This window comes from Canis lupus, chromosome 18, assembly GCF_048164855.1.
Source record: "Canis lupus baileyi chromosome 18, mCanLup2.hap1, whole genome shotgun sequence".
NCBI lineage: Eukaryota > Metazoa > Chordata > Mammalia > Carnivora > Canidae > Canis > Canis lupus.
In genome coordinates this window covers 35719680-35733374 of record NC_132855.1, presented here as the reverse complement: position 1 = coordinate 35733374, position 13695 = coordinate 35719680, and the positions used below count along the sequence as shown (strand labels likewise).

At 34.7% G+C, this 13695-nt stretch overlaps 1 long non-coding RNA gene across 4 annotated transcripts in view; it reads right to left on the bottom strand.

Moving 5' to 3' along the window:
- Positions 1-13695, bottom strand: part of LOC140609524 (uncharacterized) — a 167232-nt gene that overhangs the window by 89876 nt on the left and 63661 nt on the right. For all 4 annotated transcript variants that reach the window (XR_012011333.1, XR_012011331.1, XR_012011332.1 and 1 more), the window contains exon 3: positions 1556-1650. This is a non-coding gene — a long non-coding RNA (uncharacterized lncRNA). The remainder of the gene's footprint in view (positions 1-1555; positions 1651-13695) is intronic.

Sequence of the window (13695 nt, the reverse complement as noted above, 5' to 3'; positions counted from 1 at the left end):
TGGAACCAGTGCTTCCTCACTAAGAGCTGATGCTATCCTGCCTCCTGATTCTGCCGCTGCTGCTGAACCAGCTCAAACTGCAGATGAACCGGAAGGCCCCAATCTGCCTGCGACTCTGGATCTCCTCCTGCATGACACAGTTCAGTTCAGACACAATAATGAGACCATTGAATTTCCCTCTGCAGCTGGGAGCTGGCTGTAAATGCTAAAGTTAAGTTGTTGAAATGACTGTGTCAGGGGACTTGCAAATGAATATACTGTCATTCCAACGTAACCCAATTTACCCTGTGTTCATAGTGAATAGTTTTAGACACTTAGTTTAAAGCCCTACTATGATGTTTGGCAAAAACATCTTTAGAATACACACTCCCAGGGGAAAATTGACAACTCAGATGACAGCTTAGGAAGGGATAAAAGAATCACAATGCTATAGTACATTTTATGACACTTTTCATAACTGGATTTAAAGATGTTTAAAAGTGAATAATTTCACAATATCCACGAGAGAGAGGTAGCAAATATTCTTTGAGTTAAGAAATAATAGTGGGGTAATTTTTGCAATGTTTTATCACTCTATAATTCTCTTATCAAATACAAACAAAGACAATATCCCACTCTGTAAATGATAAAAGAAAATCCATTCTTATAAAGTTTATAAATCAGTTTGAACAAACAGGCACCATTCTGAGACCTTAGACCTTCACCAAAGTGAATGCAGTGTATTTGCTGTATTGCACTTAAAAATATCTCAAATAGGTTTGAAGATTTGAAGACCCCTTTAAAATTATTTAACATATATTCTGATCTATTAAAAATTATCAGGAATATATATCTTGAGATTAGTATTCAAAAAGGCTTCTAGAAAAATTTTATAAAATTTTTCTAGAAATAGACTCTCAGTGGCCTTATACGTTTTAATTATAGTAAAAGTTTATTTGTATAAAGGTTTTTTGAGAAATGATGCAGTATTGGCAATTGATTTTGTCTTCTCCTAGTTTATATATGAGATCTAGTTTGTCTGATGATATAAATATGTGGGTAGCTTTTAAAAATGAGATTATTGGGCAGCGCTGGTGGTTCAGCGGTTTAGCGCCGCCTTCAGCCCAGGGTGTGATCCTGGAGACCCAGGATCCAGTCCCATGTCAGGCTCCCTGCATGGAGCCTGCTTCTCCCTCTGCCTGTGTCTCTGCCTCTCTCTCTCTCTGTGTCTGTCATGAATAAATAAATAAAATATTTTTTAAAAATAAAATAAATAAAAATGAGATTATTAACTAGGATTTTATCACATGGGTAAAAAATTTTAAAGTAGGGATTGAATTTTTTCTCCCTAAAAATGTGAGGTCTTGAAGACTAGTAAATACTTATATATTCGGAGGGACAATATGAAAAAAGGTTAATCACTTGCTTCAATTCCTACAGCCTCCATTTCTTCCCATCAACCCTGCATAATTTGAGCAGGCTTGGTGGACATACAGCTCATCCCTCCTTTACTCTTTATCAAATGAAGCAGCTTGAAGGTTGGGGGCTGGAACCATCTGAAAGTTTGTTCACTCACATTTATGGTGATTGATGCTGGCTGTTCACTAAGAATCTTCATGGGTTTTGGCTACTTCCTCATGGTATGGTGGCCAGATTCCAAGGATGAGAGTCCTGAGAATGTGAGAACAAGGTAGAAGACATGTCACCTTTTATGATTTAACTTTGAAAGTCATGTAGCATCAATTCCAGTCATTTTATTTGTCAAGGTAGTCAGAAAGACTCAAGTTCAAGTGATGGTAGACTCTATCTTCTAACGGAGAGCTTCAAACTTCTAGAACAGCATGTGGTAACAAAAAAAGTTGCGGCCATTTTTAGAAAATGCCAATATTCAATATTATACAAGAGTATCTTTAGTGGAGTGGTATTAAAAACCAAACAAATATACTCAATCTTTATATTGGTCTTTTTTATTTAATGATGAATGTATTCTTGTATTCTTGCATTCTGCATGCTATATTCTCTGTTTCCTGTCAGTGGTAACAAACAAACAAAAAGCTCTGGGCAGTCTACAAGCCAGGCTGCTTTCTAGCACTTGGAGTTTTTATATGATTTCTAGACTACCCAAAGTCTTTGTTTTTCCTTTGTCTCTCTGTGGCTTACTTTATTATTCTATTGAACTAGAGACTAGGTAAAGGGTGAGATAAAAATCAAAACATGTTGAAATGTATTTGATTACTTGAGACCTTTCTGACTCTGGTTATAAACAGTAATCCAGAATTGGGTTCATAAGAAAAATTTTGAAGGGGTGCCTGGATGGCTCAGTGGGTTAAGCAGCTGCCTTCAACTCAGGTCATGAGCTTGGGGTCCTGGGATGGAGCTCCATGGCCATCTCCTTGCTCAGCAGGGAGTCTGCTTCTCCCTTTCCCGCTGCCTCTCCACACCCATACCCCACTTATACTTTCTCTTTCTCAAACAAACAAATGAATAAAGTATTTAAAAAAAGGGAAAAGCTTTGAATAAGAGATTTTTAATTCTTGGGCAGAGTTGGTGGTAGTTGATAGAGAATGAGAAGGAATATTGATAAATTCTTTTTTTTAATTAAGAAATTTGACTTTTTCTCCCCTTTGAAATAGAGCTAATTACAAATCAGAATCCATTTAATTCATATCAAGTGACCATAGCTGGCATTTTTTGAGATCAGATGGGTCTACAGTGACCTGTGCCCTCAGATGGTTTCTCACACAGAGGAACCTGAGCAGTATGAGATGTCACAGTTATTTTCACTCTGACAGCTACTTAAACATCTATTTAAATGACTTCAGTCTTTTACTTGATCAAAGACTGTTTAGCCTGTGCCACAAGAAGCTGTTGTTTGCAGCATAAAGAAAATTACTATGAGAAAGCAAGTTAAAAAGAAACATTAAAAAGGTAAAATTTCTGCAGATTTGCCTCAGGGTCATCTTAATCAGATCATAAATTGTGTTTTGTAGTTAAGTTCTCCTATGGCACATCAAATTGTTATATTTCATAAATAAAGAGGGATAAACAGAGTTATGATATCCAATCTGGGTTTTTCCTTTATAAAATTTAAGACTGTACAATGTGTGATCTGAATTCTTACAAAGAATTAAAGCTTTCTCATGTCTTGTTTAGAAAAAAAACATTTAAAAATACGAGAAATATAAAAACCATTTTAGAGCAAAACATTAGAATTCTAAAAATAAGACTTTGATATCTGCATATATTTTATCTTGTGCAAGGAGTGTAATCTCTCTCAGTCTATATTTAATCCCCAAACTCAACTGAGATAAAATGTAATTTTTAGTGTCTATGTTTATAAATCAGACATTTTCTTATAATTATTAAATATATAAACCAATTTATATTCGTAGCCCAATAGGAGAAAAATTAAAATTATCTTTATATATGTTTACTATGAAAAATGGAATTAAAATTTATTTATATTTACTTAAAACCAAACATCTCGTTTGCAATTATTTCTCAACTTCACTATGTATCATATATAAAAATCTTTCTTCATTTTAAAAAATAGTTCACAGAATTATCTGTAGTTAAATTATTTTCCCCCCCCAAAAAATGTTTGGGAATTACTTGAGAACTAATATTAGAAATCATTTGATTTTAAAAAGTACTGTTTTTGCAAATGCATTGATATGTTAATTAAGTAAACTTTCACAAGCCACATAAGTAAAAAAATATTCCTGTCTCTGTCAGTTCTAATTTAAAAGATCAACCCTTTACCTTTCAGTTCAATTTGCTCAGGAATTCTGGAAAGTCAGTCATATCAGACAACTAACTGTTTTTCATCAGAGGCAGTATTATCCATAGGAGACATTTGGAGATGTCTGTTGTTTATTTCATTTTGGTTGGCACAAAATGTGGAAGGCATTACTGGCATTTAGTTGGGGCAGGGTTTACATATATCCAGGGAGGTTACCTCTCCTTAACAAAAATGCATTTTCCAGATGCCATCTGATTTTCTAAGTGCCCCCCAGAAAACAGACATACATAGCAGAGAAATGTCTGTTTATACTTAGTGGATCCCAAGACCTTGCTAACAGGCTGTCACATCTGTACAAAGGAACTTTACACAGTTTTAATTACATTATGCAATGTATACATATAAAAAATTGATTGGATAGTTTGTTTTGTGGGAAACTACCAGGAATTTTTTACCATGTCAACCATATCAGAAAATCATGTTGAGTGTGATGCTCTTTTTGCCATTAGAGTCATCAAAGATATGCCATTGGGTAAATCTAAATTTGCAGGCTTCCTGTTCATAGTAAATCTCATTAGAGGTGTATCTCTGACTACTTTATTACATCTTTTAATGTAATCATGATCAAGCATTTATTTTATACTCCTTTATTCTTCTTCATTAGTATTGAGGGCAGTGTATATTTTAATTGCGTGTATAGGTAGATTACATTAGCTTTAAATTTCATTTCATTTTTGGAAACCAGATATTGTAGAACATTTACGATAAGAGAAGACACTGGATGTAATCAAAGTTCAAAACCATTGCTCTTAATGCACCATCCCAGACCTGTCTAGGAATAGATTCTTATCCCACAGAGGCCTCCCAATATTAGCCCAACATAGGCAGTAGACTTCAAGATTAAGGATTTAGTAAAGCCAGACCTTTATGTAAGGTATTCAAACTCAATGCCTAGAGGGCCAGGTAGTTAATATAAATGAAGTTGGTCAGCTACAAAACAATAAGGAATGGAGGGGATGATGACAAATTTAATAAAGAAGGTAAAGAATTTTTGTAAGGAAGGCAAGAACTACTTAGTCCCAGACAACTCCAGCTCCTTGCTCAAAGCAAAGATAACATTGCTTTGAAGGAATGAGAATCCAGTGTTGCCATCAGTTACTTTTTAAAAAATTTTTATTTAAATTAAACTAATTAACATATAATGTATTATTGGTTTCAGAGATAGAGGTCAGTGATTCATCAGTCTTACATATTACTCAGTGCTCATTACATCATGTGGCCTTCTTAATGCCCATCACCCAGTTATCTCATCCCCCCACCCACCCCCTCCAGCGACCCTGTTTGTTTCCTATAATTAAGAATCTCTTGTGGTTTGTCTCCCTCTCTGATTTTGTCTTGTTTTATTTTTTTCTCTCTTCCTCTATGATCCTCTGTTTTGTTTCTTCAATTCCACATGAGTGAGGTTACATGATAATCAGTTACTTTTAAAATCATAGCAAAACAAGGTGTTTTACAGGCTTTAATGTACTGTGCTCTTAAAACTCTTTTCAATTCATGTCCATCACAGCTTTCGAGAATTAATTGACTTGTAGATAGTCTATACAAATGAACTATCCCAAACAATTATTGTCTTATCATTCAAAATGTTACTTTATATGATTTCCTTTTTGTAATTTGAATATGTGCACTATATGTATTTGAACTATAGTTAAAATAAAATGAACTTAATGTAAGATAAGAGGATATATATTTTCAACTTCTTTGTTCATTTTTTTCCACTTTCCTTCTAGAAATTGTTTCTGTCAATTTTAATTTTCATTGAGTTGAGTGCAAAAGGGATGTAAGGAGACAGTTACCTCCAACTGCAAATAGCAATAGAAGATTAGTAATGTTTTCAGCAGTTCCAAGTTTCACCGAACCTGCCTTGAATGGTATGAGGCCAACTAAAATACGCATTTCTGAAAAAGCAGTAAGACACATCATGGTATTTTAAGTTTAGAAACTGAAAACTAAGAAAAGATTCTAAAATTGCAATATAAAGGATGTACAAAGGAATGGTCAAAAATAAGAACTTAAGAATCCACCTGGCACACAGATGTGAGGCAAGAATAGTTTTTATAAAAGTAGTAATGTTAATTCAATATAAATCAAATATCACAAGCGCATTTTCACTTTGTAAATGACACATATTAGCAAGGCCACCACAACTATTTCTCAGTGCTCTCAGGTCTTCAGCAGTTTTGAGCAAATCATTAATAACTTCAAAGCTTCTCTTCTTGCTTTAGAGATCATTGTCATTATGCAATTAAAAGCAGAGCAAAACATAACAGTGAAGTTACCAAAGAACCAAAGGGCATTAAACATGTAATCCTTAAGACAAATGTAGAGATGATATGAAATAAGGTGAGAAGAACCTCTTTGAACAAAGAAATAAGGCTATGCCCCTCAGATCCAATAGATTACATATATTTAAAGAAAAATCAAACACGGTCTGTCAACTTCTCTTAACTTCCTCAGACCTTAGTACATCTTGACTTCAAATTAGTTAAAGAAACTCTGGTAATTGCACACATATTCTCTCTAGAGGAATTGTCAGAACACTGTAGAAAATACCATAGCCCATTCACAGCAGAACTGAGGATTTGTTTTAGCCAAATGGAATAGTCTGTTTGAGGAAAACTTAGCTAAGTGTTTATATTAAAATACCTTTACCTCTATGCTAGGAAAGCCTCCTGGCAGAGTTGAGTGTATAATAATAACCAAAAAACTATTTTGTCTCAGAAATAAGTTAACTAACCACAGTTTAGTTGATTTTAGATTTTTAGTGTCCTCAAATATGAAAATGTATTTTTAGACAAAACACAATGTCTCCCTTCTATAAAAATGTCAGACTAGATAAAATACTTCAGGGTACACTGGTGGGAAAAATGACTACATATAGCATTTCTGCTATACAAATGAAAACAAACCCTTGATGCTGTTTTTGATGGCCTGCAACAAATATCTCCTGTAGAAATATACAAAATGATGTTTTCTGAGTAAAGACATAGCAATAGAAAATATGATCCACATTACTATAGTTATGTGTAGGGTAGATCATTTCAGATAAAATCATTATAGACATCAACAGAATGAGACTACTTTGATCACTGATTGTATGATGGGTATTCCAGTAGGATTGCAAACAAATCCCAAACATAAAAAAAAAAAAAAAAAAAGAATGACAAAAATGGATTGGTTGAGCAGAAATAGTCTTGCAAGAGGCCTAAGTATATAATAATAATCAGCCTCTTCAGTAATACCGAAAACTGTTTTTGCTGATGTGCCTTTTAGAACGTGTATGTATGTATGAATGCAAATATATATGTGTAAGTAGACATATATACATTCCTGTAGTAATATATGGAAAATAAATTATATTTATAATTTAACAAAGTTGCCTCTGTTTTAAATTCAAACTAGACATAAATTTAGAAATGTATTCTTGTGTACACTTTAAACAGTACCTAAAAGTGATAAAGCTGATGCTTCCCAACAATATTGTCATAAAAGTAAATTAATTTAATTAGGCTTTTATTTAAAAGGCTTTATTTCATAAATCCTGGTATACTTAAGATATTTAAAAGGCTATCCTGCACTCTTATTCAAACCAATACATTATGTCTAAAACAATACCAACATAGCCACACATTATGTGTGCTCTTTCAAAATACACTTACCCTACTTTCATAACAAATGTAATATTCATATAAGAAAGGTTATATCTTTTTCTTAAAAATAAATGCTTTTTTTGTTACACATAAAACTTCTAGAAGATTTAGAGCTTAGTTGGAAACTTAACTTCAAACATTAATAGAAAAAAGCATAAAGCCAAATGTTTTCTTAGTTGCAAACCAAATTAAAATATTTTCATTTGGATTTATCATAAATTACTCAAGATCTATAAAACAAAGGTAGCTGGGGAAGCTTTTTTTTTTTTTTTTTTTTTAAACTACAGACATCTGGGAAAACATTTGAGATACTCAATAAACCCAAACCCAAAATATGGCCAAGTTCATCCATCCCTAAAAGTAATTAAGAGATAGTTTTAATCCCTTTATTTGAATTAATATCCTCTTGAGCTTGAGTTATATTTCCCTTTTCCAAAAAATAATTTATAAAGGTCCTCATGACTGCAAATGAAACATATATAATTGTATTTTTTCTTCCTTATTTACTGCTCATCATTAGCAGGGACAATTTTGGATTCCAATTCTGAGGGCATCCAGTTGTTGGTCTAGCAAGCCTTATACTACTGTCAGCCGCTCAGTCTAGCAGAACATTGATTTTTGAACAGGGAGTCTTGAAGAAAATAATCCAATATTCTATTAGACAATGAATACTGGCAGTCAGATGGGTAGAAAGGAGTCCTTCATTCCATTTCAATGTATATTTATGAGAAAAAATAGCTTTTTTATTCCCTGTTAGAATGTTTGCCTGTGGAAGTGTTTGAGGGATGAATCATCAGGGGAGTCTTATAAGGGAGAGAAGTAGAAAAGAGAAATCAAAGGAGATAAGTGGCATAAAAGAAGAAATGGTTAAGTGCATTGAAGTTTTGTTTTTAATTTAAAAATTCTCAGTTGATTCAGTAACAGTCTGTCCTCAACAGTTCAGCTAGTCAATGTTTGAAGCTTGTCACAACTCCATGAACACTCTGACTCCTCAAAACAGGCAAGTTAATTCAAAAGAACATGTTTTTCTAATATATCCTTCGTGTCACTAAAAAAAAGGAATCTTAAAGGAATAATGTTCACCTATTCCCCAGAATCTTCACATTATTTCAACTTAAACCTAGGAAATGCAGAAGGAAAGTGATCAGGTGAAAATTTGTCAAAGAATAAAGTAGATTTATAAAAGGAATGGACTTTTTAATCCAAAATATGTAGGCTATTTAAGTTCTTAAAAACAAAATTAAACTGAGTAACTTTTAAAGATCTTATTAGCTTTATTCAATGATTCATGCCTTGGACAGCCTCCAATGCAGCAGACAAAAAGGAGCTCTAAGAAGCTATACAAAATCAGAGTTTTACAGGCAGAAGTGAAAGGAGCAGAGAAGTTATACCAGGCAAAAAAAGTCAGTTGTTTACTGCAAGGATCTTTTCCTTTAGAAGATGAGATGGATCTATCAGACAGATTACCTTGCTAGAACTGATCCGATGTTTTTTGTTGTTGTTTGTTTGTTTGTTTTTTTCCCCAAAGGTTTATTTATGTTTTTGGGAGAGAGAGCACACACAAGTAGTAAGAGGGGCAGAAGGAGAGGGAAAGACACAATTCTAAGCAGACTCCTCGCTCAACAAGAAGCCTGACATGGACTGGATCCCAAAACCCTGAGATCAGGATCTGAATGGAAACCAAGAACCAGAGGCTTAGCTGACTGAGCCACCCAGGTGCCCCTGATCAGGTGATTCTTGGGGGAGATTTCTGGGAAAGCCAAAACTGTTATTAAGTTAAATCTCAGTGTGGTGACAACCAACTGGGTTTGGGCCTATTGTCTTGTTTTTAACAATGCAAGTGCAGTTGGCAAGCATGAATGATATGATAAGCAAGGAATGAGCTAAGGCTATGCTATATAAGACATCTATGAAGTCTAATTTAATAAGCTGAGGTATTTAGTGACAAAACAATTTATCTACATATGCAACATTTCTTTGGAACTGGAATCTTCTCTTTTTCTTAGCTCTTGAAAAACTCAGATTGTGGAGAAAGATGTGGAAGAGGTCACCCTCTGTCGCCCTATTGGTCAGAAATCTAGACAACCACTTTTATTAATAATCCTCCCATTTTTGCTGGAAAACTGTGAAAAATGCAAGCTTAACCATGACACAGCCCTCTAGTATCTTCTGTGTTACTGATAGGGATAAATCTCCCCAAAAAATGAGATATTTCAATTATGCTTATAAATTGATTTACCTTTATGTTTGAAATGATGAATATCTGTAGTCAGCCGGTCATCTTCAGATCTACTGTTCATCACTCAGTGTTTCTATCAGCAAGCTCAACATTAATAAGTGCAAGTGGTTTTTTTGATATTTTAAGTATTTATTTGAGAGAGACAGCGAGAGAGATAGAGAGCATGAGTGGGGAGGAGATGGGCAGAGGGAGAGGGAGAAGCAGACTCCCGTCTGAGCACAGAGCCCTTCCCTGACCTTGATCCCAAGACCTCGAGATCATGACCTGAACCAAAGTCAGGTACTTAACTGACTTGACCACCCAAGCACCTCTGCAAGACTTTTTAATATCTAACACTAAAAAATTATTTTAAATGATCGAGGAATGAAACATAATGTAAGAAAAAGCATCACTTCATTTCTTTAGACTTTGGCTTCCTATTTCGCAAAATTATAGTATTGGTTTACAAACCCTAAAGGCACTCCTGGATTTACTAGGCTATGCAGAGAGGCAAATCCTTTTGTCCAACACACATTGTTTAACACCTGCTAATGCCCCACACAGAGATAGCCAATGTCTATGTAGTGGTTAGAGTGCAGGTTCAAGAGTTAACTCAATTAGGTTCAATAGGCAAGGTTCCAATCTGATATTGGCTATGGACTTTGAAGAAATTATTTAATCATTTTAAGTTTCAGTTCCTCATCTACAAAATTCGGAAAATAATGGTACCTACCCTGAGGACTGATATAGAGGTGGGCACTCACCTTCTCAGCCCTATGTGTATTAATGATCATATCATTTCTAGTTAACAATATGCCTATTCTTTTCTTTTTTAAATATTTTTATTTATTTATTCTTGAGAGAGACAGAGAGAGAGTCAGAGACACAGGCAGAGGGAGAAGGCAGGCTCCACCGTGGGAGCCTGACTAAAACTCCATCCCGCCACTCCAGAATCACGCCCCGGGTGGAAGGCAGGCGCTAAACCACTGAGCCACCCGGGCTGCCCAACAATATGCCTATTGTTAAGCTTTCTGAATATTAATTCTTAGAATAATTTTGGTATTTCTTGACAAATATTTGTTTTTAATAACCTGTAATAGTGGCAATATGGACATACTGATTTCTTTACTATTTTATATGTCAGAAGAAAGAAGTAAAGTATGATTTCTGTGCTTGCTTGAGCAACTTCAATTCTGAATATAATTCTAGTATCCTTTACATTGGATAATTATTAAAATATTGCAAATAATAATTTTATAAATGGGCTCAATATATTATTTGAAAGAAAATCAAGACTTTTTTTGAATCATTACTGAAGGAGTGGGGTTTATTATAGGAATCCTAATTCAGGATTTGGCTTTAAATACTATTCATTGTTCCTTACTCTGATAAAACTGGTTAAGTATAGACACATTTTCCCTTTTCAAAGGAACACTTAGAGGACACTAAAGAAAGGTGTTAAAAACCATTAGCACACGAGTGAGGGCTCTTTACATATACTTAATAAATTAAAATTAAATTAAAACGGACTTAATATTTTGCCTCAAACTAAGGCTTATAACTTGTTGAATTATAAGAAACTCAAAACCTATTACCAAGAAAAAGATGAAAAGTAAAATAAGTATTTATCTGTAGAAATCCTCGGAATATAGTCTCAGATCATATTGAGAATTTCCTTTTCAGGGGATCCCTGGATGGCTCAGCAGTTTAGCACCGCCTTCAGCCCAGGGCGTGAACCTGGAGTCTGGGGGTCAAGTCCCATGTTGGGCTCCCTGCATGGAGCCTGCCTCTCTCTCTGCCTATGTTTCTGCCTCTCTCTGTGTGTGTCTCTCATGAATAAATAAATAAAATCTTAAAAAAAAAAAAAAAAGAATTTCCTTTTCAACACCAGGGTGTGACCAGGAAGACACAGAATATCCATAACAAAGAATTGTGACAGTACAGATTTTGACTGGCATCCAGACCTGGAGAAGTGACGTCATTTAACAAAAATAGTAGGAACTCAGGTTATACAGACTTTAACTCATGGTTACAGATATGTATCAATGGGTAGATATCACTTCAGATCTCCCTTTGCAATTTAATATGTTCTTCCTACTCCAGCTATCTTAGAATTTGCTACCAGGCTACTTCCAAATGCTGCTCTCCAACAGGTGCAGGTTCTTATCACAGAGTGAACTCATTTGCACCTGCTTAGGGTTCTGCATGGAGTACAGTAACTGTGTCAGTAGTGCTTTTGCTTTTCCAATTTACATTTCAAAGTGACTAAATTGTTTTGAAAATGTATCCCAGTGTGGAGTCTTTTGCAATCTTGGCTTGATGTTTAAAATGCCTGGTATCTATAGAAAAAGCCTACATGTTCTTGACATTCAATAAAGCACAAAGGAAAAATGAAATTGCTCCCCCAAAGGGCAAATTTACAAGTGCTTCCTTCTGCAGTTACATATGGCTTATATTACCATTAATATTTAGAATAAGATGGAGTTAAATGTTAGATGTTGAAGGGTTTTTAGATGACATCTATGTCATTGCATCCTCATTTCATAAATGAAAACACTGCATTTCAGAAAGCTTATGACATTAGTGAAGTAATATAGTCTGGAGTTGGGTATGTCACAGCCGATCCCTGACTGTCACTTAAGCTAAGGAGTGCTTAAGTTTCATGATCTGCTAAAGATTAAAGAAAATAAATGATCAGTTATGAATAAACTAAGTAAGGAAACCTAGTATAAAGGAGCTGAGTAATAGCAATGGCAGACCACTGAGAAGATATGAGAGGATGCTTATAGGCCTAACAGAAGGAAGTGTGGATACTCAACATGAAATATTTTAATATCTATTCCCAGTCTGTCAGCCTGACCTTTTACAGACCATGCAAATGGTGCTGGATGTTTTTGTTTGACTCTCCAGTTCATTGCTCTCCCTTCTCTACCCTGTGTCCTAGAGTGCTGGCTGGCCAGCATGGTCTCCATCAACATGTTCCTATGTCTTCTAGTAGCCTGTTGGATCCCCTTGTCATCTCAAGCCAAGGCTGGCAACAGATAGGCTCTACCATCTGCTCTCTAGCCCTCCCTTACCCACACCTTTGCAAATAGTCTCTTTCAGTAAATAAACCTTCCTTGAATTATCCAATTGCAAGAGTCTGTGTAATTCTGGCTGCAAGGCTGACTGATACAGTACCTGATAACAGAGCCCCACTGCAGCTTCCTGGAGGTATCAAATAGTGCAAATGACATGATTCCAATTTGTCTCTCTGCTTTTTATTCAGACAAACTGCTGTGGGATACAACTGTTCTGGTTATACTTTTGAACCGAGTTCTTGGAACAGCTTTGTGACTTGGACTAAGCTATAGAGTCACAGCACCCTACATATTAGGTTTCTAGGGTACAGGGGCAGCCAGAACCTGCCTGGAGACACACAGGGCCAGTTTTGAGAAAGCCTGAGGGCTTTTGAAAAAAATTATTCTAAGAATAAATGAAATAAATGAAGTATTTATTTAGTGCTAATATGATATTCTTAAGAGTTTCTGTTAAAAGCCCTAATTTCCTTTATTATGATCTATTATATTAGAGAATATACATCATCTTAGGTTCAATAAAACACATGTCAGTTTCTAATTATATCCATAAATTCAAGGTCAAAAAATGTGGATTGGATAGAATTGCTGATTCAATATCTATGGCCCCACAATGTCAATCAATAGGTTGATCTAAACACGGAGAATTGTTTCTAGAATATTTCCAGTTCTTCATGCTGTTCAGAGACATAAAAAATGATATCAAATTTATGTTATATAAACTTTTAGAAGATAATGTTGAGGGGGATAGTTAGTATATGCAAATTAAGACTAAGTTTACCTACAATGTGAAAAAGGCTAAAATTCAGAAGATGTAATCTAGTAAAAATAATGACAAACTCTTTAATTTCAGGTTCAGAAAAATAATAAAATTTTGCAAGTACAATGTCATCTTAGACTTAGTTTAGCTGCAGTTTATGTGAAAAACATTATAGTAGCTTTAGTTGGCCACAAGTTCAAAATGATGAT